Below are 24,351 nucleotides of genomic sequence, written 5' to 3' on the forward strand. Positions count from 1 at the left end.
TTTTCTTGGGGGGGGGGGGCGTGTATACTGGAGATTGAACTCAGGAGTGCTCGACCACTGAGTGACATCCCAGCTCTATTTTGTATTTTATTTAAACACAGGGTCTCACTGAGTTGCTTAGCGCCTTGTCATTGCTGAGGCTGGCTTTGAACTCATGATCCTCCTGCCTCAGCCTCCCGAGCTGCTGTCCTAGAAGCACTTCTGAACTGAAGAAGACCCAGGGCAGGGACAGATTCCTCAGAGAGTGAACTGCTTCCAATATGAGAGAAAGTACAAGTGATACACTGGCTGGGAGCCGCCGGGCTGGGCTGGGCTGGGCTGGGCTGGGCTACTGGGCACCAGGCGGCTCGAGGCCTTTCGGAAGCTGAGCGGCAACACAGACAAGCAGAGATGGGGCCGAGGCCTCTCTTCTCAGCTTGACTGGGTTCTAGGTCTCAGACGTGCAGCACCAGGCCCCGCATTGGTGCTGGGGAGAGGAGGGGGCTGAAACACGGGCTTTCCACTAAGGACTCAAGCATGCTGTCATTTTTCAGGCAACACCTTTTGGCTGAGGCCCACAAGGTGCCAGGAGCCCTTTTGGGAACTGGGGATGACATGGTGACTTGGGCCATGGATAAGGAAGGGCTTCGACTCTACACAGGGGGAGAGGAGAATCAACAGTCAATAGGACACAGCTAAAAAGAAAGGGAGGATTGCAGCAGAGACAGTGTGCTAAGAAAAAAGAAATATATATATATATATATATGAAGGGGTTAATGCTTTAGACTGGAGAATCAAAAAGCAACATCTGAGCCCAATCAGAATAACTAGATTGAATGGTCCAGAAAGATACAAGGCCGAGAACAAAAAATTACACGGGTTATTTCTGTTTATCCTTCAATACACAAAAAGTTTAGTTTCTTTGGTTAAAATAAAGTAGTTGGCCTACGTTAGTAGTTCTCAAGATTTTGAATTTCATAAGCTAGAAAAATCAAAAACTGGGGAGTCATTACATTTACTCTGCCTAAGGACATTCTATCATCACCATCAGTTCACAAAGGAAATAAAATAATGACGATCCTTTCCACGAATTCACTTCAGCTCTGTGAAGAACACACAGCGCTCTCCTACAGAAGGCCCTCTGTTCTGTCATAACCTGCTTAACTAACGTCCTCAAATTCACCTCCATAGACCTAGAAAGAAATACCAACTACAGCCCACGAGGGCTTACGAACCCTTCATCAGAGCATGCATTATACATTTATATGCACGTACTGCATGAAGAATGTACTGCAAAGCAAGTATGCCGAGCTTCGTGGGCAATTAAGGGGATTTCAGGAGTCATTGTGACTACGAGTTCTCATTATTGCTTGAATCTATTCTCCAAGCAAATGTAAATCCACTATTTCTCTCATTTTGCTACAAACCCATGGCAAAAACTCTTTGCCTGTGTGAGCCTAAGTCAGACGTCAGCAGCAACCCTGACTTCCCTAGAATGAAAGTCAGATGCACATGCATAACCGAAGAGCTTCTCTCCATGTGGATGACGTTTCATCACAGCTTTGGTTGGGTTTTGCTTTTGAAGGACATTTTTTTTGGTCATTTGTTCACTGACTCTCCCATCCCTGTCACCATCCTACCTTTCTTGGGCCACTGAGTAATATAATTAGTTTGGTAACCAAAAGGTGACCACTCACTGACCCATAACCACATGGTCCTGCTGCGGCCAAGAGCTCCTGACACTGAAGTTGTCCCCCAACCCCAGGCCACATGAAAGTGAGACCTATGCCAATCCCTGGGCCCTTCCCTGCTCAGCCTGCAGCTGGGCTGTGACAGGCTCCAGGTGGGCAGGCCCCGCAGCTGAACCACCCCACTGCCTGAAAAGCAGAGAAGCAGCTTCTCTGGCCACTTTCCCTGTGTGCCCTTGGCGATCCCTTCATCCACAAGGCTTCCAAGGGTGACTCCGCTACTCTCTTTCTTTTTTCTTTTGACCATGGCCATTTTCTGCAGGGTTGACCTTTGGGAGGGGAGAGCTTCTCTGCATGACCACTCGACTCTGGGGTCTGGGCATGCCCCATGCTTGACCAGGAAGGTCAGAGTGCATGCGCTGGGCCCAAGGGAGCCAATCCCAGGCTGTGGGGGTGGGGGGGAGCAGGCCTGGGGCGACCAACTTGAGGGCCAGGGTTGAAGGGTGCAATCAGTACTCCTGGCTGTATCAAGGCCTTTCCAACAGGGAGGTGAGTTTGACTTATCTGGGGGAGGCGATCCTTTAGGTCTCACTGTACCCTGCACATGTCATGTCTCGGGAGCGACCCAGCCAGAGGAAAAGCAATCACTGCTCCCACCCCTGCTGGCCTGCAGAGCCACTTTCAACTTCTATTTATGGAAGCGCATCAGAAGGCATGCTGGGCCCTGGCCAGGACCCCGTGTCTGCCCTGGGGTTTGGAGTAGCTTGGAGAATGGGCAGCTATAGCTCTCCAAGGACTCCATGTCTTCCTGTTCCCATGTGCTTGCCACCCCACCTGGGACACATATTCCTTGTTCCAGGTGGTCCCTTGACCTGGGGCATCTTTCCACCTCTGTTCATTTCTTGAGTTCTGTCCATCCTTTGTCACTAACACAATGCCTGTGCCCTGCAAAACTGACCCCAGTTCTCATGAGAACTGACCCATGTAGTCACACAGCACATTGGACCAACTCCCGAGCTCTCCGTTCCATAGTCCAAATAGCCTAGGTAGCTGCCTCCCTGGCTAATTTATCTATATTTTCAGGAGCTCAGGACCATGTTTCCTTCATTTGTGGGTCCGACAGAATCTGGCACAGTGCCTTTAGATACTATGGGCCTCCATAACTGCTTGTTGGATGAAAAGTCAAGATGACTAACTGCCCTGGATAGGCCAGAGTAGGTCCATCCCCATTCTACCCACTGCAGACCAAGAGCATTTAGAGATGACCCTGGGCCTACAGTGTGCGGCCTTCAACTGGACTATGATCTCTTGCTTTGCAAGAAGTTGGAGATGGAGGCAGGGCCTGATCAGCCTCTAGGCATGAGGCTTTGCGCTTAGTGACATCTAGCTCTCCTCCAGGCAAACAGAGAACAAGGGCTTGGCTCCCCCAGCCAGTCCTCAGTCAGACTATAAGGTCTCTGAGGACCAAGGTGGTCATTCTCAGGCCTGCCTTGCGGCAATGACACCATGGATGCCCAGCACCCATTGCTCTATTCCACAAGCTTCCTAGTTTGTCACATGCTTCACTTCCGCTGAGCAAGTCCTAGGTGAACAGCAGCCTCAGGTCTGGCCGGGCACCAGAGCCGCTCACACCCCTTGCTGAGCCTCAGTTTCCTCCGTTTAAAATGGAAAGGCTGATACTTACCTCTAATTGTGAGGGTTAGATGGGAAGCTGAAACCAAGGAGATATCATAGGAATATTCATGACAGTTCTGAAGTAAAGATTTGCTACACCCAAATGGGGAAATTCTTTATTAGACTGGCCCTCAAAGAGAAGAGTCCAAGGGTACCCTGGGTCCACAGAGCCGAGGGGAATACCTCTGGAGGGACCACATAAGAAATGGCAGCCAATAGTTCCAGGCAGGCAATGGAGAGATGAATGGGCAGCAGGATTCATGGAGGGAGGTCAGACCAAATGGGACCAGGAGTTAGGCACCAACAAGGGTCCCATTCAATGGTCCCTACTGGGTTATGGCCATTAATTCTAGAATACAATGGCCCCCTGCCCTCTGCCCTGGATTTATGCTCTTTCTTGGTGCAGAGGGCTAGGGATAAAGGTCAATCCCAACCAGGACCACAACCTAGGCAAAAGCAAGGGGACTCCAGAGAACCTAAGGGTCCTACTTCACCTCCAGTCGCATCTTAGGTGTCACAGATGCTCAACAGACACCTTCCAGTGGACAGACGAGATCGACAGCTGGGGAAGAAGTGAAAGGGGGAACAATCTGGACACTTGGGCAAACCTTTTTGCTGCACTTGTTGGCTGTTTTCAATAGCTACCTCCTGGGCCGCTATAGGACAGCGAGAAGATAAAGAAAAAGACATGGCAAGACAGGTCTTGGGCATCCTTGAGCTGGTCACATGCGGAGGAGCCAGCCAACAATGAAGGGAAGCTAGCCGGCAAACTCCTTCCTTCCCCTCCAGTCCTGCCTGATATATACACTCCCTCTACAGAGTGAGCAATCTGACTTTCCTGGAAGGTGTTCAGAAAGTCTGCTTACCATAGAAGGAGCTGAATGATGTCTGCATGGGTTGTGAGCTATCATATGATAATAACTGTGATCATCATTTACTGAGGCCGGCATTGAGTTAAGAGTTTCATATGTATTCACCCATTTCAACCTCACAACAGCTCTGAGAGGTAGGTGCTATTAAGATCCATCCTATACAGAGAGGAAAAAGAGGATCGGATTAAACAGTGGGTCTCAAGAAACGCAGAAAAGGTATCAACTCAGATTTCTCTAATGACAAGGCCTCTTCATGTGAGACTCATGGTCAGACTACTCTGAAGTGCTTATAAGAGTGACAGTTATGAGACCCAGCACCGGCCATAGCAAATACCTACCCAGCGGTCAAGGGAGGGATCCCATTTAGCTGGCAATAGGACTCCGGTCTATGACTTTGCAAAGTGACTTCATATAGAATATGCTCAACAAATGCTGGTCAATGGAATGAGAACCTGAACAAATGATGAATGAGTTTCGAATAAGCTATGATCAGGGCTCGCCACACGCACCGTGGACGCTCACTTCACAGGCTATCATGGCATGGAGATCATCAACACTCAGGGCCCCTGTAACTGACTATGCTGTCTCCCTCCTTCCAAGCAAGACTCTAAATAGTGGCGCTGTCAAGAAAAGCATTAACAGGAACAGTACCATGGGAAAATAATGGACCTCCCTGCAGGTGTGCTGTGAAAAATTGAAAATCATAAGGAACTCATAGATTAAAAAGCATAAGGTCTAAGCCAGAGGTGGTGGTGTGTACCTGTATTTTCAGCCTCTAGGGAGGATGAAGCTGGAGGATCTCTTGAGCCCAGGAGTTCAAGACCGGCCTGGGCAACACAGTGAGACCCTGTTCCCCATCCCCTCAAAAAGAAAAAGAAAAATAAAGAAGAAGAAGGAGGAGGAGGAGGAGGAGGAGAAGAAGGGGAAATTATAAGTCCTATGGAAATTTCCAAGTAGAAAGAAAGATAAGAAACCAGTTGCTGGTCACAGTGGCACATGCCTGTAATCCCAGCTGCTTGGGAGGCTGAGGCAGGGGATTGCAAGTTCAGCAACTTAGCAAGGCCCTATGCAACTTAGCAAGACTCTGTCTCAAGTAAAATAAAATATAAAAAGGGCTGGGGATGTGGCTCAGAGGTTAAGTGCTCCTGGGTTCAATTCCTAGTACAGAAAAACAAAACAAGAAGAAGAAGAAGAAGAAGAAATCAGTAGAAGATAGAGACAAATTTCTAAAAAGAGGCTTGCATGCAAAAAAAAAAAAAAAAATTCCACGTGGAACTGTCTTTTAACTGTAAGAGGAAATTATAAGTCCTGTTCCAAGTATCCTTGGCAAATGAAATAACGGCCTCCGACTTGTTTTTTTTCACTGAACCCAGATACTGGGAGGACACTGGTTATGCACACTTCTCCCTGACTGCAGAGAACTCTACCATGGCAGGAATTCGATTACTTGCTCCGTTCCCAGAGAGCAGGGCTGACCTCTCCTGTGCGGACTGTTAAGGACTCTCTGCCACACCAAGGGTCTTTACAGGGTGACTTGAATGCGGCAGCCGTTGGTCTTGGCGGCAGCTCAGTAGGCAGCAGCAGCTCTGATGACCTACTTGGTGTACATTTCCCTCCATGTCGCTGGAGCAGACAGTGATGTGACCTACTTTCAGAGGCACAGTGGTGGCTCAGGAAGGAATGGAGGAGACACCGAGAGCCTGGATGCAGGATATTGAAGCTCAGCCCCTGGGTGTTTCCTGGCCTCCTCCACTCCCCTGCCTCCCTTGGCTTTGGCCTTGCCCAGTTCCTGCCTTCCCTCCGTGGCCTCCTGCAGCCTCTCCTCCCCCAAATCCCTTGTCCTTGGGCAGGAACAGAACCCATCCCCAGTCCAGGCTGTGCCTCGGGTTTTGACGATATGCTCCCAACCTTCCACCTTCAGCTCACAGAGAAGACAGTAACATGGGTGGGACACACTGGGTCACCCAAAGAGACTGCCTGGTGCCAGGGCCACCAAGGGCTGCTATCCCCGGGGCTAAGTGAGGAGAACCATGTCTTGGCCCAAGGGAACTTATTCTCCACACACCCACCAGGACACTCTGCTCTGCCTGAAGGGCCACAGAACAACTACAAAGAGTCAAAAAAGTGGTTTAAAAAATTCCCAGCACATGTGTCAATGCATAAACTGCAGTTAGGGCTTCTGTGCAGGGCCTACCCTCTAGAGCAGGGGTTGGCAAACTGTTCCTGTAAAGAGCCAAATCCTCAATATTTTAGGCTTTGCAGGCCATATGGTCTCTGTCACAACCACTCAATTTTGCCGTTGTATAGCAGAAGCAGCCACAGAAGTGTGGCTGTGTTCCAATAAAACTTTATTTAGAAAGTTTTGATCCCCAGGTCAGAGTTATGTGGTCCATGGACCAGCAATCAGCATCCCCTGGGAGCTGGCTAGACATAGGGACGTTCAGACCCCTGCTCTGGTGATGCGCTGGGAGCCAAGAGCACTCTGCAGCAGTGTGGTTTTCCTTGTTAGGTCCTCCCAGCATCCAGTGGGGGTTTCTTGCATTTGATGGGTGCCCAACATCCTCAAACTCTCTCCCCAACTGCTTTCAAAGAAGGACCTGACAAACTCAACCCACCATCAGGGATAAATAGGTTGTGTTTATATTTATTTATTTTTATTTTTTTTAATATGGTGAACACAATGTCTTTATTTTACTTTATGTGGTGCTGAGGATAGAACCCAGTGCCTTATGCATGCTAGGCGAGTGCTCTTCCCCTGAGCCACAACCCCCAATAAAATAAATCAATAAAAACCTGAGGTTGGTGGCTTTCAGCCCTGGCTGCTCATGGCTAGCCGGTGAATATCTTGCAAAATTCCTGATGCCCAGGTACCACGGCAGAGACCCATGCCCTGATCTGGGGTGCATCCTCAGCACCAGATATTTTAAAAGCTTCCCAGGTAAGTCTATAGGGTGGTTAAGAACCTTAAGAACCACTGCCTCAGACCAAAAGGAAAAAAAAAATGAGTGCAAGTGTTTTAGAATAAGTAAGCCAGGGAGTTTATTTTTTTACCCCTTAGTGGTAAAGAAGGGGCGAAAACAATTCCAGAACCCCTGAAAACAAGCCTACAGGACCCTCCTTGGCCATGGCTGGCACTGGGAAGATTTCATTATTCTCTGGAAAGATCTAAGACCTCATTTTTATTTCCCTCCATATCTAGTATGGGTCCCTACTAGCAATATGTGTTCTCAATATTGTTAATAATTTGTTAATCAAGAAAAGCACTAAGGGCCGAATAGTCAACCAGTCAATTTATCAAAAACAATCCTCAAACAGTTGACCAAGTGTTTCCTGAAAGAGGGTTGTGGTCTATCAGGGAGACAAGGTAAGCACAAATGAAATAAATGGTAGGCTTAGCCATATTTGCTAAATACAACTAGACAGTGGTTTCCATATTTTATAGCACACCATAATCACTAGGGAGGTTTGAAGAACTCCAATGCCTGAGTTGTACCCTATGCCAATAAAATCAGAATGTCTTAGGACGGAAGACAGGAATCAATCTCTTTTAAACCCCTTGTGTGGTTCTAATGTGCAGCAAAATTTGAGAACCACTGTCCTAGGGTCCTGCTACTCAATGTGTGGTCCATGGACCACCGAATCAGCATCATCTGGGAGCTGGCTAGAGATGGAGATGTTTGGGCCTCACCCGAGTCCTCCTGAATTGGAACCGGTGTGTTCATCAGATCTGAGATTGCTATTAGCATACACGTGGAAGTGTGAGAAGTGCTGAGTAGGGGGCTATGTTCTGAGAAAGCAAAGATTCTAGAATGTTCCAGCAGGGTAATTGGGGAATGTGTCTTAGAAAACGGGGGGAACAACAGAGGTTCTGAGGTATGGGAGAATTAGAGGAGAGAGGCGGTGGGGAGGGTACTTAAGGCAGGATACAGTGCAAGCGGGGAGACTGGTCTTCGTACATGGTGAGCCAGAAATAGGAAAAGGGACCTTCCTATCAGAGGTTTGTTTTGTTGTTTCACAAAAGTAAAAAATTAAATCATATTTAGTTGCCCAATTAACAAACTGAGGTTTTTGAGGGAAAATGACAGGAAAATAGGCTTGTCCTAATAAACGTGGGGCAACCATTAGAGGGTTGGCAGGAATGGTCAGGGGAGTGGAGAAAGTGACCGGGGCTTTGCCTCTTGGGCAGGTGGAGGAGGACAGAGATGCCTGTCAGTCAGAGAGGTGATGAGAGGGAATGGAGCAGAGGCGCTGGGACAGTGTCTTTGAGGAGGACAGGCTGGCAAGACCAGCATCCAGCAGGTGGGAAGGCAAGGCAGGCAGAGATGAGCACCCGTGTGTGCAGGCGGCGGCCTGGGGAAGAGGGGCCTCAGGGACCAACTGCACCGGAGACAGAGTGTCCCAGAGCCTTCCGGACTGTGGAACTGCCTGGAGGGAACTCTGCACTCCCACAGGCACTTAAAATAAGCTCCTGCTCACGACCCCCAGAAGCTGTCCATGGGAAAACACAAAGGCCCCAAGCAAGTGTGTCCCCAAAGGGCCAGAAAGAGGAAAGGCAAAGCTGTGCAGGAGCCCTGGGATTGTCCAGGCCCGAGTGGGCCACCAACACCCGGAGCGGCCCTCCAGCACAATGCCTTTGTTTCCAGGCCCCTGGAAGTCGAGTCGATTCCCAGTCGAGCATATTGCATTCGAATGAAACAATAACAGCAGAATGGACGTTACCACAATTGTTTCCACTGAAGTTATTTTGGGGGAGTTTAGGAAGATTGTCTATTCCTAGACGTTTCCTTCACCCGATTCTCTTTATACAAATGCTGAGGGAAGAGGCCAGTGTCGCCACCAGTCTGCCTGGCCTGCTCACAAGCACGTGCACAGCGCCATGTGTAAGGGGTTCCCCGGGGGGGGGGCAGGAGGTGCTGTGGCTACACGCATGATGCTACTGATGCCCACGTGGAAGCCCTTAGATTTGACGAGCGCCTTCCTGTTTCCAAAGCACCTTGTCATTTACCACCAGGCTTACTCTCATGATGGCCTTCTGAGGTGGCAGCTTGCAGGTGGGAGATTTCATTATCCCCCTCCTAGATATGAGGGACCACAAATACAGGTACGCAGTCAAGGGCACCCAGATTGGAAGGGTAGGGCAGGGCAGAAGCCTGCCCTCTGGGTCCTCTCTGTGGTGAGGGCTTTCACTAACTGTTATGGTCCACTCACCGTCGCCAGCCCCATGCCAGGCACCGGGTTATGACGACTCACAGGTGAAGAGGGACTCTGGGCCCTTCTGTACTCCTGGGCCCACTGGAGTCCAGTGTGGCTGTTTTACACGGTGCAGCCTGGGGGAAATATGGCCTCCTAGGCTGGACAGGAAAGTGGGGGTAGACCAGAGAAGCCTGGCCTGACAGGAGCTTGGCTGTCCTGGGCAGACAAGGACAGGTTTGAGTGAATTAGTCAAAGAGCTAGATTTGTCCCCTGTGTAGACCATGGGGAAGATGAGCCCAACACAGGGCAGACTAATTAGGAGGCCCCAGCAATGGTCAGAGACAAGGACTAACTCAGGAATGAGGGAGGCGGCCAGGGACAGAGGAGGAGAGTCTGAACACGGGAGGATACAGTTTACTATCTGGGGTAAAGGACAGGGTCGGGTAGAGACAGGAGACAGCATTGCCTGGGAGAAATTCAGTGGCAAAGACCCCATCCCTGCTCTGGAGGATCCCACCTATCGGAAAGAAAAACTAATGAGCGGCACTGGAGGCTGGGTGTGATCAGCTTCAAGAAGTCAGAAGTCACAGCTCTGCCACTTTAGGTCTGGACGACAAGGCCGATCCCTTATTTTTAAATGATGTCAGCCCCTTACAGAATGGGGAGTGGGACAAAACCTTAATACCTTAGGGCAGAGGGTCTCACCCCTAGCCACATGGTAGGTTCACTCAGGGAACCCAGGTCACACTGCCCAGAGATCCTGACTTAAGTCTTTGAGGCCAAGCTTCTCAGCCTGGCAGAGTGCTATGCCATGCTGGTGGTAGGACTGAAAGAAGAACTTCTTAGTCACTAACTTTTGGTTCTTCAAATGGCCCTGAGATCTTTGGTTATCCTCTGTGTGTGTGTGAACTGGGGGTTGAGCCCAGGGCCTTGCACGGTCTAGGCAAGTGCTCTATCACTGAGCTCTCTCCCCAGACCCGTGGCCGTCCTTGTTATAGCACAGCAAGGTCCCGGTGGGCCTCCTCGGGCTCCCTCGCCTATGGATTTGACTCGTGGGACAGTCTTATCTTGAACCAATCAGCGTTGCCTCCTCGGGGGATGACCTGCCTGACCTGTGTGGCCAGCCACCAAGGCTGCTGCCCTCTGAGTGTCCTCAAAGGACCTTGCTGAGGGGGTGGTGTATTTCCTTGACCACATCACACGCCAGCCTGCTGGAACAATGTCCCTCTTCGTGCCGCCAGGAAGGCCATATAAAGGAACATCTTCTCTTTGCTTGACAAGCGAATGTTTCTGCTTTGACCTGGAGGGTACCCTGGGAAGCACCATCATAATGCAGAGGGCACAGAGCAGGCTTAGAGGTCACAGGGATGAGAATGAACCGTTCCTAACATTTTTAGTGCGTTTGGAAAGTACTTTCATGGGATGTTGGGATTTACTTGGTGTGTGTGTGTGTGTGTGTGTGTGTGTGTGTGTGTGTGTGTTGAGAGGGGTGCAACAGGGACAACCGTCCATCACATGGGCAGCCCCTGGCCAGCTACGATGGTTAGTTTGGGTGGCATTTATGGACCATAGCTGCAAAGTTTCTAAGTATGGCTTCTTGAACTGTCTGCTTTTTGGAGCCAACTCTGCTGAGGGGTTTGCAATGAATTCCTTAAAGTGAATCACAGATTACTGACTTGCATATCAAATATGACTATGTTTCTATAAAAAGAATCTACTTCTCAGAGGATGCCAGTGGCCAGCTGGGCCCCGTGAGTGAGGTGATCCATTAGGGTCTGTCTGAGTACCCTGAGGAATCTCAGGAATCCCACGGCTCCTCTTCTCCCCTGCAAATCTCCCTTGCACTCAGTCTCTGCTGGACTGGCAGGGCCCTTGGGCGGTGAATGACAACCTCTGACCCATAACAGTCTTGAGATGCCAGCTCATCTGCTCTGGGCCGGGGGGAGCAGAAGCCCTGTGCTCAGAGTAGGAGGCTCTGTCTGGGCTTCAGTTCTGCCAAGTGCAAAGTGACAGGAGCTGTACTAGGTGACCTTAAAAGAGCCTTTCTGGCACAGCACTCTATTACCTTGTGACTCCTTCTTCCTGAAGAAATTGAGCAGGTACCTCACCACGTGGCTGGTAAATAGACCCTGCAAAAGAGAGCTCTCCCCAGCTGGCAATGTTCTAAATTCCACTCTGGCCTTCTAGAAAATGAATGAATGGCCCAGGTATTTAGCTCCAACTTCATTTGCTTAAAATGAGAACCAGACGCTGCGCACACAGGTTTTGTCCAACGCTGGGAGATGCCCATTTCTCTCTATAGTCATGGACCGGAATCACTTTTCTGGGGAGGGTGTTACTGGGGACTGAACCCCAGGCCTCACCCATGCTAGGTCGGTGCTCTACCACTGAGCCGCATGCCCAGCCTCGGGAGTCATTCTTGTGACAATTTCAGGCAGAGGCTGTTGTGTGAGCGTGTTGAGAAATTTCGCATGGACTTGCCACACTGTGCCACACTGTGGTGTGGCAGGACTGGTCCTGTGTCACAAGCTCCTGACAAGGAGCTGCCGGCTGGCCTGAGAACACCTTTTGGAGGACGGAGACCACTCCAGGGCAAGGCCCCCCTGGCAATGCAGGGGACCTGGGTGACGTCGCAGCCCCCAAGGAATATTTCATCTTTCTGGATGTCCCTCCATCTCTCTGTGCTCTGGACATAGCACGACTCAGGAGTTGGCCCCAGGGAGCCCCTGGCTTGGTGGCCGGGGCTGTGGTCAGCAGCTTACATGGGCTTGTGGTCCAATGCCAGTGGGGACAGGTGTGCAGAGGTGGAGCAACTCCGTCACTTCCTTTCCTTTCTCCTTTTTTCTAATTTCCTTTCTACACAACATTTCATGGACAGACCCGTTAGTGATGAATCCTTTACACCTACCTGATGTGGATCCCTAGGAAATTCTAGGACAAATTATTAGGCAGCTGTCCCGTGAGCCTTACATGAGGACCCATCATTCAGTTTCATTATACAAGCCACTGCGGGATGTGTGGGAAGAGCAGTGAGTTGGGGACACTGGGCCCCAGGTCTGTGGCTGGATTTGCTAAATGGCTTTGGGTCCAGCACTTCCTCATCAAGGACCTGAGTGTCCCTGTTTGGAACGATGTGTTGGGACTGGTGTGGAATGGTGACTAGGTGGTCTTCAAGATGCCGTGCCCAGGGAAAAATGTCGCCTCTTTGCTCTACCATCTGACGCAGGCTGCTCCTTGTCCTGGACACTGGGGCCAGGCAGCCAAGTTTCCCGTGTTCTCTTGGGCTGGTCTAGGAACTCGTCCTTGGCATCTCCTACCCCTGAGCCTGTCCTTACCCAAGCCTCTCCTTGCCACCAGCCCTATCCAAGTACCCCCAGCTTTGGCCCACACATCAGGGCCTGAGGCGACAACCTGTTCCTAGGACAGATCCTTGCCAGGGACTGGTTGGAAATGGAACCCTTCCAGGTAATAAGGAAGTTCCCAGAGTCCCTGCCCTTGAGGGCTTTGTGACCTGGCCCCCAGGAGCAGTAGCTAACAGAGCCACAAGCTGACGGGCCCTCGTCCATCAGGGTGAGCTCTTGGGTTATTGCCTCTTTATCACTAGATGCAATGTCCCAGGCCAGAAAGCCTGCCCTGCCTGCCCTGGGGGGCTCCTCGCATATTTAACATTCCCAGAAATGGGCAGGAATTCCCATGTAAAGAGACAGAGCGACCACAAATGGTTCTCCACAAATGGTTTCAGGAACTGCAGAGTGCTGATTATTGAAATGTGAACTGGCAGAAGGCAGGGACAGAGTGTACTTTGGATGAGGCCTTCTGGGACCAGGCGACCCCTGGGGGTGGGACGGGGGGTCACATTTCTTAGTAATGCCACAGGGAAGAGATGGAGGAGGAGAGGCCAGCCGCGACCTGGAGCCCTGAAGGCTTCCCAGCAGCTCTCGGAGGCTGGGCTCGCTCACGCGCTCTGGTGCCTTAGCAGCCGCTCCAAGGTCCCGCAGCGGGCTGAATGCCAACCATGTGCACGGCCCCCTCTCAGACATGGTGCTGGAGGATAGCCCTGCCCCCAGGAACCCAGAGGAGGGACCCTCAGGTGGAGCCCTTCCCCCAGAGGGGTCCAGGGCAAAGCTAGGCAGGTGTAAATGGAACCCCAAGGGGGCGAGGACAGTAGAGCCTTCTCCTTGGGTTTCTGAACACTTGTGGCTCTAGTGGGAGGCCTCTATCAGGTGTGAGTCCTGGGGCTTTCCCAGGCCCCTCAGATGCTGGCTGGGGGTTCTCACTCTGCCCACTCTGCCCTGGGTGCTCATTTCCCCGTTGGCAAAGCCAATGTGTGTGTGGGGGAGGGGCAGGGGAGAACTTTCCTAGAGCTCTCTGAACAAGGAAGAAAAGAACCTCCTTCCTGGCATTCAGTTATGTCCCACTGTCCCCTGTATACTCTACTCCAGTGACAACGAATCCAGGGCTTCAGCCACAGGCCAGTTCTCCTGCCTGGATCCCGAGGACAGATCACTTTATCACCAGACTCCCGGGGGACAACATCTGCTCTGTGGCTGCTCCTGACAAGCACTCCAGGCTCAGTCTAGCCCTCCACTCTTCCTGTTATTAGTGCCTAATTTTTAAAAATCAAGCTAAATCAGGCTTTTGACTTCACACGGTGGGTTGGCCACTTGCTTTTATGTCAACTCCCCCTTTCCCAATAATTAAAAAAAATGTATAAAAGCACAGAGAGCAAGAAAAGAGGTTTCAACAGACTTTGAGAAGTCAGAAAGTGAACAGGAGTGACCAACAATTCAGCAAGGCGGGGACAGGTGCCACCTGAGTGTAGCAGGTGCAGCAGAGAATGTGGCTGAGACTGACATGGCCTGCAGACCTCTGGAGCTCAGGGCCTGGAGACACTGGCACCAGGAAAGCAGGGGCTGGTCCTGGGAGGAGGGGGCAGAACCAGATAGAAGTATGACGATGGGACTCGGCATCCCCTCCCCACCCCACACAGCCATGCAACTAACCGCTAGTCTCCACTCCCAGGCAGAAAGTCCAGGTTTGTTTTGGGGAGAAGCTGAATAAGAGAGGCTGTGGTCTGGGCACCCAGGCACTCCAAACGGAAGAGCAGGGTCAAAACTCATGGGAACTCGGCAGCAGTGAGCACACCTGGTGCCAGATCTTGGTTTCTAAACACCATTCATGCAAACATACCAGGGCTCCTTGGATAACAGTGGGTTCTGGGGCTAGGAACAGAGGAAGTGTCAGATAAGCCCAGAACAGCTCCTTGTGCCAGGAAGTTGGGAAGTGCTTACATAATGGGGACATTTCAGAAATACACAGAAGCCAGTTGGGAGGAGCTACCGCTGGTCAGATGTGGGACAATTTGAGCATCAGAATAAATAATAACAGCAATGGAGTATAACTCTGAGAATGAAATAAAATCTATGCACTAGAACAAATAAATAGATAAAAAGACCAATAAATGGGAGAGGGAAGATCTTTCTTCTAGAAGAAAATCAACTAAGAAATGTACATAAAATTAGAGAATCACCAGTTGCTGACCAGCAAATCTGGGGCAACAACCATGAATGAACACCAAAACTCAGGTAAAAGTATTGCCAAAAACAATGGAGGGATATATCCTGTGAGATACTTCACTACAAAGGGAAAATAATAATTTTATAGTGCTGAGGATTGGAAACTGCTAACTTAACCAGAGGGTCAAGGTCAAGGTTATCGAGTCATTGTGCCTCCTGGTAAGACACACCAAGGAGACGTGCCCCTTCTAGGACATTCCTTTAAAAAAGTGCCTAAATGAAATCATGAAGAAACATCAGACAATTCCAAATTGATGGACACTCTACAAAGTAACTAGCTTGTATTCTGCAAAATGTCAAGGTCACCAAGGAGAAAAAGAGACAAGACAGCTAACAGCAAAGTGTGATCTTGGGTTCTAAATCAGAAAACAACAACAAAAAGAAATAACAACCCATAAAAACTTTGTTTATAAAGGACATTAGTGGGACAAATGGCAAAATTTAAATAAAGTCTTAGATTGTCTAATATCTATGCAATCAGTGTTAATTTCTTGACTTTGATAATTAAACTGTGGTCAGGTAAGAGAATGTCTGATTTTAGGAAAACACATTCATGTAAGGGTAAAGTTTCACCATGTCTGCCACTTATTCTTTAAGCCATTATGAAAAAAAAATGATAAGACAGAATGATACAAAACTCTGTGGAATGTTAACACTGGCTAGACACGATGGCACATACCTGTAATCCCATGACTGAGGAGGCAGCTTTTCTGCTGCTGTGACTAAAAGATCTGACCAGAACAATTTTAGGAGGAGAAGTTTACTTTGGGGCTCACGGTTTCAGAGGTCTTAGTCCATAGAAGGCCAGCTCCATGCCTTAGGGCTCGAGGTGAGGCAGAACATCATGGTGGAAGAATGTGGTGGAGGGAAGCAGCTCACATGGTGATCAGAAAGCAGAGATAGACTCCACTCTCCAGATATAAAATATATACCCCACAGCCATGCCCCCAGTGAACCACCTCCTCCAGCCACACTCCATTTGCCTCCAGTCACCATTCAGTTAACCCCATCAGACATTAATTCATGGATTAGGGTAAGGCTACAACCCAATCATTCCTCCTCCCAACCTTCTTGTTTGTCTCACACGTGAGCTTTTGGGGGACACCACATCTAAACCATAACAGAGCCTGAGGCAGGAGGTCTCAAGTTCCCTGCTGAAAGACCCTGGATCAAAGTAAAAAATCAAAGGGGCTGGGATGTAGCTCAGTAGTAGAGTACCCCCCAGTTCAATCCCAATCCCCTCCTCCCCATCAAAAAGTTAACACTTGGGGAAAATCTGGGCAAAAGGAAACACAAGAATTCATTGTGCCATGATCGTAATTTCCTGTTAAGTCTATTTTTTTCAAAATAAAAAGAAAAGGAAAGTAGGATTCAATAATGAATCTAAATGTTTAACTAGAATGTGACATATGGGCACTTACTGCACAATGACTCTTTGGTCACTGTCACATCGCTTGCACAAGGGTGCTACTCTGCAGGGTTGAGGTGTGTGGCAGGCTATGCTATCTAGGTTCAAGGTCGTACAACAATGAAGTGGCCTAATGACAAGCTCCTCAGCCCACGAGCCTGTCACTGAGCGATCAGTGCCTGTAGGGAGGACGGTGGTGTGAAGGCAACATCCTCATGTAGCGCAATAAAGAAATCAGCATATCTTATGCAAAATTGATGAACGTAAAAAGAGCAGGATAAGAACATTACAGTAGATATCAGAAACCCACTTTAGAAATATGTTTGTGCCACCAGAGAAAAACCAATGAAATAAGTGGAAAGTAGTTAGGGTTGGGGAGTGGAGCTGGAAGAAAGGGGGCAGAGAGCTGCCATATTCTGTTTTAGACCCTTTAGAATTATTTAACTTTTGCAAACTACAAGCACGTGCCATGATGGAAAAATGCGTAGACAGATCTCAGTCTTTGGACCCATCTCCTCGTGGAGGCAGGAGCTCTCCCCAGCGCAACCCCTCCTTTCCGTCCTCTGAATCCCATCTGAACCGATGGCACCCACTGTACCAAGGAATTGGAGATGAGTGTGGTTTAGGCAGAGACCCAGCTGTGGGAGGTGGAAGTGGATGAACACGATCACCTCAGCGATGTCGCAGAGCCGCAGTTGCTTCAGCACTCCTGACACCTCAGCACCCACGTGTAGCAGACACCACGCAGGTCCATGCCCCAGTGGCCACCCAACGTAGGTGCCACATCGTGGCCATAGACCTTGGCCTCATGGAACCACAGGGTCCCAGTGAGCACCCGGGAGTCTGGGCCCTGAACCTCAGAGTTGGCGACCCTTTGTCTCGGCAGGGTGTGAGGTCCCCACACTGGCAGCCCTCTGAGAACTGAAGGACACGGTCTGTAGGTGACCAGTGGCTGGTGACATTGGAGCTGCCACCATAATGAATGCACGCCTGGAGGTTTGTGGGAGGGAGCGGGCTGCATCACGCCAGACAGAAGGTCTCCTGGGGGTTGGGGACCCAAAGGAAAAATGAGCCTTTGAAGAGCACAAGAATACAAACGGTGCCTTATCGCCAGACAGATCTTCCAACGAGAAGCGTCCCAAGAGTGGGCAAGGAGCATCCAAGTTGGCCCTTGAAGGACGGCGGAGCCTTCGCTCCTGTTCACAGTGGGAAGGTGAGGCTCAGGGCCAGGAGAGGGCTCCCTGCCTCTGGGCTCACTGCGCAAAAACCTCAACCACCGAACCTCAGGGAGAAAGGCCAGCAGTGTCTTCCAGGCACGGCCATGATGTCCTGTGTTCCCACAGTGAGGTCCCAGGCCTGCAGCTGCACTTCTGTTATTATTCGTGGAACCTTAATATCGACTTGCGACGCCCCCTGTGCAGACAGAGCTTTGAGTCCACTGTTTTAGTCCCAGGCCAGCTGCTTGCCACCCAGTGTGCTTCAGGGTCACTGCTGACAGGTTCTGACCACCAGCCACTGCAGGACGTGAAGCTCCATAATGCCCAGGCCAGCACTCTCTTCCACCGAGAGGCCAAGGTTGCCCCACACCTCCACCAGGGGCTGCTCTGACCATGGGAACCGTGTGGCTGAGGTTTTCTACCTTGACTGCACAAAGGTAATGAGCCTCCCAGGAACTCTAACTGGCTGTGGTCCACCCAGGGCTTGGGGGCCCAGAGGTCATTTGGGGCACACAGTCCCCCAACCCCTAAGCCTTTTCAAATCCTTGTTCTGGGTGGCCAAAAAGAGCCAGATTCTTTGTCCTTCACTTGAGCAAAGTGATGGTAAAAACCGCCCAGCCAAGTGGGCTGGGGACGTGGCTCAGTGGCTGAACACTTCCTAGCACGTGTGGACCCGGGTCTGACACCTAGCAACGCAAACAGACAACAGTAAACACCCCGCCTCAGCAAACATCCCATTTCAGCCTCGACAGAAGGGGACAGGGAAAGGCGACGTCAATGACTCACTAAAGTTACCAACGACGAGTGATTAAAAGCCAATTGCCGCAAGTAGGTCCTAAAGCCATGTTCCCTTCTGCAGATGAGGCTGCAGGTGTACCTCGGCGGAGCCCTTGCCTAGTGTCCCTGAGGCCCTGGGTTCCAGCCCAGCACTAAAAAATTCAACTGAAGCTCAGAGTCAGCGGGGGTGGGGGGTTGTTAAAATGCAGATCCCTGGGCCACCCATGGCTACTACTGAAGTGGGACCCAAGGACATGCGTTTCTGGACAGTTCTGATGCTGTTAGCGGACACGGCTGGAGACCACGCTTTGAGAAACTGTTGCAGAGATGAATAAGGGATGTTTTCAGCTCCCAGGATCTGGTATGTGTCGCAAGGAGGAACACGTGTCGGGGTACACACTGACGGTGGAGGGGCAGCCCTGCTCCAGGTATACAGTAAGTGCTGCAGGGATCCAGGAGGAAAGTCCAGGGTTTTCTGCAAGCCCTAAGGGACGTGTGAATAATTTTTAAGCAGGGCCATAAAAAGTGTGGTTAATCTTTTTTTTTTTTTTTTTTTTTACCTTTCCAGGTCTGTTTCCTTGTCTTTCTAATGGGGCAGTGGGCAGAGGTTCTAGGCCTTTCCCGGCCCTGGCTTGCTATTATTGCCTGAGGCTCGGGGAGAGGGTAGCTCCATCTAGCCAGGGGCCTTGCCCTGCTGGCAGCCCCTCCAAAGCACAGGGACCCAGCAGCCGTTCACGCATGCTGGGTGGTCATCTGCCAGCTCCAGAACCAGCCTGAGCAGTGGAGGTAGCGGTGCTGGAGGTGTCGCACACGCTGCTGATCTCTCCTGGGCCCGACACCCCCGGCCCCCCTTTGGCTGTGCAGGGCAGCGAGGCCTGGGATTGTGCAGGAGCTCACAATGGAAGGAAGAGGGTGTAGGAGGGAGGTCCCTGGGCTGACCCTGGTATTGTTCTTGGGCCAGAAGAAAGCTTCCTCCGGCCGGGCCGCTGCAATGCTAGAAAAAAACCTTGTCCAACCAGTGAGAGTCCGTGTTCTGGGGGGGCCGCCTGCCGGCAGCCGGCCTGGGAGCCGGGGCCCATTCACAAATGCCTGCAGGAGAGCACGTAGCCCTGTCCGCCCCCACCACCACTCCCAGTGACAGAAGCCGGGGTGAACGAAAATAACCAGGCTTCTCCGCCCCCAACCTCACTGCTGCCAGAAAGGAGAACAGGACCAGAAACGGCCCACTGGCTAATAAAGGAAGAAAGGCTGCTTCACACCCTCAGCAACACCTTCCTCTTCCCCCAGCCTTGGCGGCTCTGTCTGCTGCCAAAGCACAGTGGGCAGGTGCTGGACCAGTGTGCAACCCTGCTAACCAGGACTGGCCCAAATCAACGGTGGCATCACCAAAATGGCAGATGAGGCCAGCCCCTTGAAGGTGCTGTAGGGCAGGGGCAGTAAGGTTGCAGGTGGGTGACCCTGCTCACCTCGGGCTGCTGGAGTGGGCAGGAGGTGGCCCACTCTGAGCATCGTAGACAGGGCTGCCTGGGCCATCCTGGGACCTGCTCACGGCGCTGTGTGCCTGGCACCTCTGCTGGCACTTCTTCCCAAGCTGGGCTCATTCCCCCTGCAGGGGGTGGGGTATTTCTGGGTGATGTCCTTGGCCCAGCTGTGGCCTGAGGCCTTGAAGGAAGCAGTCCTCCATCTGTCCTCCTCGGGCCTGCTGTCCCCCAAGTGCTTTCTGTCCCATGCTGAACCCAAGGCTGTCCCCGTCTGACTGATGGGGTCCTCTGGCACTCAGCAAGGGATTCTGGGTATGGTCTAGCCCAAAGCAGGGCATGGACCAGGTGTCCTACCCACTAGAGAAAGTCCTGATCTGTCTCTAACAAACCTTTTCTCTGGCCACTGTGGGGAGGCGTGCAGAATCCCAGGAATTCCCTTTGGTGGCCAGGAGGGGGACAGGGTAGACCTCAGCCTTTGGTTTCCCAAACCTTAGACTGTACATGTCCCTGCTCAGAACATCCAGCTGGGTTCCTATTTGGTTAGATCCCAAGGCTTTCCGGACCCACCTTCCAAGGACCCACCAGGAAAGAGGAAGGGGTGAGTGGAAGGAGGCCCCAGACACAGACTGATGGCAGACACATGTCTTCCTGGTAGACCTCAGTCTCAGAGGGAGCTGCAGGAAGCCATCAGTCTCTGCTCAAGGAAGGACCTATTGGGTGGTTCCTCAACCATCCTGCTCACCGTTCTGTGCTGGTGTCCTATTGTAATGGTGCATTTGTAGTGTGTTTTTAGCTTACACATGACCATCACATCATGCTCTGGCTTGTACCTTGACCCTTGGCACAGTTTGGCAATGCAATTCAAAAAAGTTAAGTGATTCCCACTTAGTTGAAGAAACGAAAGCCCAGAGTGAATTATTTGGGATGAATTACATGAGTAGAGCAGAAGAACTCTTGGATGACTACTGTGAATTAACTTTAGGATTAACTTTGCCACTTGGTTGAACTCTCAGGGCTCTGGTCTGTTTATATTCTAGATCAGTGTTTGGCAATCCTTTTCTGTAAAGGGCCAGAAGTAAATATTTTAGGCTTTCCAGGAGACAGGCTCTGTGATGCAGCCACTCAGCTCTGCCACTGCAGCACAAATGCGGTGTGGCCCCTGGGCAAATGTGTGTCAATAAATCTTTATTTGCAAAAAAGTAGCTGGAAGGCTGGACTTGGCATGTGAAGCCCAGTTTGTCAACCCCTAAGACTCCAGCCCTGTTCTGGATCATCGAGGCTGTCATGTAAGGGAGTCTGACTTCCCTGGATCCCTAGGAGCCAACCCAGAAAGCGGTTCTGACCTCTGATCCTGGCATCCTACCCCTTGGAGGTGGGAGGGGAAGACCTGCGTGGGAACCCGTCCAGAATCAGTCAGTAGCCTCTTCCCAAGAGACCTTCCTGGTTGTCACCAACAAAAGTCTTCACACACACACCCCTGCCCCAAATAATCACTTCTATAAAAAAAAGACAAGCAACAAAAATAACAATAGGTCTGTCTGGAGGAGCACGTTGCCCATTCCCAACGGGCCCTGCTACCTGGAGGCCTCAGACAGGAAACCCCGGAGTGAAGAACTTCTGGTCTCCTTTATTGTATGGCCGCCTATTTTTGTCCTGAGGAGGAAGTACTCGTGGGAGGGGCGGTGAGAGGCAGAGGGGTCTCCTAGGTGTGCGGTCCTCTTTGATGGCCCATGTGAAGCCTTGGGTCAGGAGGGTTGGGGGTGATGCTTGCAAACCTATCTGATTAGAAATAATAAAAATCATATTTCTTCCTCTTTCAAAGCTGTCAGTGGGGGCTTTTCGTTCTGCTTTCTTTTTCTGTCTTTATCACCTTCAGAAGTAGAAAAGACAAGCTATGCATTTTCTGGCTCATACTTATTAAGGAAATGGCATGTCTCCTAACTTGCCGTATACGTGATTGGTGTCACTTAGAATTAGTAAAGAGTTTTCCAGGGCCTCTTCCTCCTCATCCTCCCTATTTATACAGAGCAGCCGGACCACCTGAATTCCAGTCTTGGCTCCCCACTTCTAAGCTTTATGCTTGGGGTGAGGGACTTGATCTCAGTTCTCCAGTTTGTGACGTGGCAGCCGGATGAACGCCTCGCTGTTGTGAGTTCAGACACAGCGCAGGCAGCTGTGGTGCTCAGACGGGGCTCTGTCGTGTCCTCTGTGGCAGAGGCACACGTTCTGGATCAGGGTACGGGGTGAAAGACCCTCTGCAGGAGCAGGTCAGGGCTCATTCAGCCATTCAACCAATCTTTCACAAGCCCCTGGATGTGCCCATGAGAAACATATTCTAGTGGGAGAAGAGGGGACACTAAATAAAGAACGTGTGTGTCGGGCACTGTGGGGACAAAAAGATAAAGAGGGGGCGGGGTATCTGGGGATGGAGTGTTCACACGGCTTCCTGAGAAGGTGACATTTGACCAAAGACATCATGTCTGTAAAATGTGGCCAAGAGCATGTTGTATGTGGTGCACGGAACACAGAGAGAAGAAGTGAGATAAGAAAAAGCAAGTACCTTCATGGTTCCTGGACACAGAAAGCGCTCAGCGAACGCTGCTGAGGGTGGGTGTGATTGTGTTATGGTCATGGCTGGATTCTCACTCGGGGAAGTAGGAGATGCAGGGTGTCTGCTCACGGGACCTGCGTTTCAATCAGCCCATCAGCAGTGCCCCTGGTCAGTAGTGGTGGACTGAATGAATGAGGTCAGACCGCCCCTTCACGGGGCCGTGAGGTGACTGCAAACAGCACCTGGAGGAGCAGGGCCCGGGGTGCAAGGTGGGGCCGTGCTGACATGACTCTTCCTGGGTGTTTCAGGATTATCCTTGTGCCTGTGCGTTAGCATATCCTGGAAGTTTCCAGAAGAGTTGGCAACAGCGCTGACATAGCTCTAGGGAACAATGAAGTCACTGCTTCCCATCCGGAGGGCTGGGAACCTGGCTACAGCTGCTCCACTTGCAGCGTCTATGCTGCGTGGGGCGACAGGACCACCATCCCCGAGGTGACAGAGCAGCAGCGCCACCTACAGGAGGAATGAGGCAGCTCTCGCGTCTGCCACCATTTTTACTCCAGAGCCCGGGAGGTGGGGGGAATCCTGGTTACCATTTTCATCTTGAAAGCTCCTTTGCCTCTCATGTTCCTTAGTATCTGTGTGTACAGAATGTCCACTGTCTTAGTCTGAGGCCAACAGGGGAAGGCCAAGTGGCCCTGGATCCCTCCCTTGGCTGCCTCTTCTCCTTTCTCTTGGGGCCTATGTGAACATACTCTCATAAGGTCAGGAAGCCACTTGACTTTCTTCTGGGCCCCTCCATAGGGAGTGCCTTGAGCACATCCACGAGGCCAGACATCCAGCTAGACAGAGTTGTGCTCGATTAGTGTGTACGCCAGGCCCACTTCACAAAGCAGATATTGTTCTCCTAAACTAGCTCAGTAACTTGAGGTCAGAGAATGGGCCTTACCCAGGCAGAGTGAGCTAATAATTAATTGCCAACAGACACAGAATTGAGCTTCAAAATTTCAAAACAGAAAGGCAAAAGCAGACGTGAGTCGGGCTGTGTAGTTCCTATCATCAGACAAAAAAGAGCAGACATACGCTGCCTAAAGAGAATTCAAGGAAAATGATCAAGATAAGCTCTAATAGGAAGCCTTGGGCAAGATACTGGATGATCCGACAATGTCTTTCAACTGGGCTTCTGTATAAGACACAAAACCACCCAGGACAGTGTGTGGAGTCAGGGGGTAGCATTTTTGCAGGGCCTAGAGGCCCTGTGTGCAGGGACATTCTAGGGAGAGAAGGAATGACATGCCTGCCGATGGCTCTCTAGTGACATCATGCTAAGGAGGCTGAGGGAGCGCAGGGCAAGGTGGAGTTCACAGGTCCAAGGGGAAATTGCTCCTCAAGTCACCACATCTCCAAGAAGAAGCCAGGCTGGGGCTCAGAAGGGCCACCACCTGCTCCAGAGGTGAGGCAAGGAATGTACCAAGGAGATCAGAATCTATTCAGCCTCCACCCTGGCTTCACATTGAACTCCGTCAGTTTGCCTTGGCTTGGATTATGGCGTCCATCTCTCCCTCTCAGGATGGCCTCCAGGCCCTGATCTTCTGAGGACAGAAGCCAATGCTTCCAACCCCCCAAGCCCCACACCAGTGGCTGTCTCCCCTGCAGGCGCAGGGGCAGCTGTGGGGTATGGGCGACGAGACATGTACCCTACTCCATGGGAAGGCAGCCCCCTTGTCCATGCAGCTGCGCTCCTGGGAGTAGCCACATGTTGCCCCGGGTCCTGGGCAGGACAGGGGCTCAGAAGAATGTCAGGCCTCTGAACAGTGGGGAACATTTTGACCTGGGTGTGCCTCCCCCTTCACCTCCTCATTCTCTTCCTTGTTGTGCCAAGGGAAGGCCTGAGCATCGAGTGGAGTCATTTTGGGGACAATTTGCACACTGGGC

At 51.1% G+C, this 24,351-nt stretch overlaps 1 protein-coding gene across 8 annotated transcripts in view; it reads right to left on the reverse strand.

Annotated features, from left to right (window-relative positions):
- The window catches only part of Ctif (cap binding complex dependent translation initiation factor), a 268,442-nt gene that overhangs the window by 144,327 nt on the left and 99,764 nt on the right, over nucleotides 1-24,351 (reverse strand). The window lies entirely within an intron of this gene.

Source organism: Marmota marmota, unplaced genomic scaffold (genome assembly GCF_001458135.2).
Source record: "Marmota marmota marmota unplaced genomic scaffold, marMar, whole genome shotgun sequence".
NCBI lineage: Eukaryota > Metazoa > Chordata > Mammalia > Rodentia > Sciuridae > Marmota > Marmota marmota.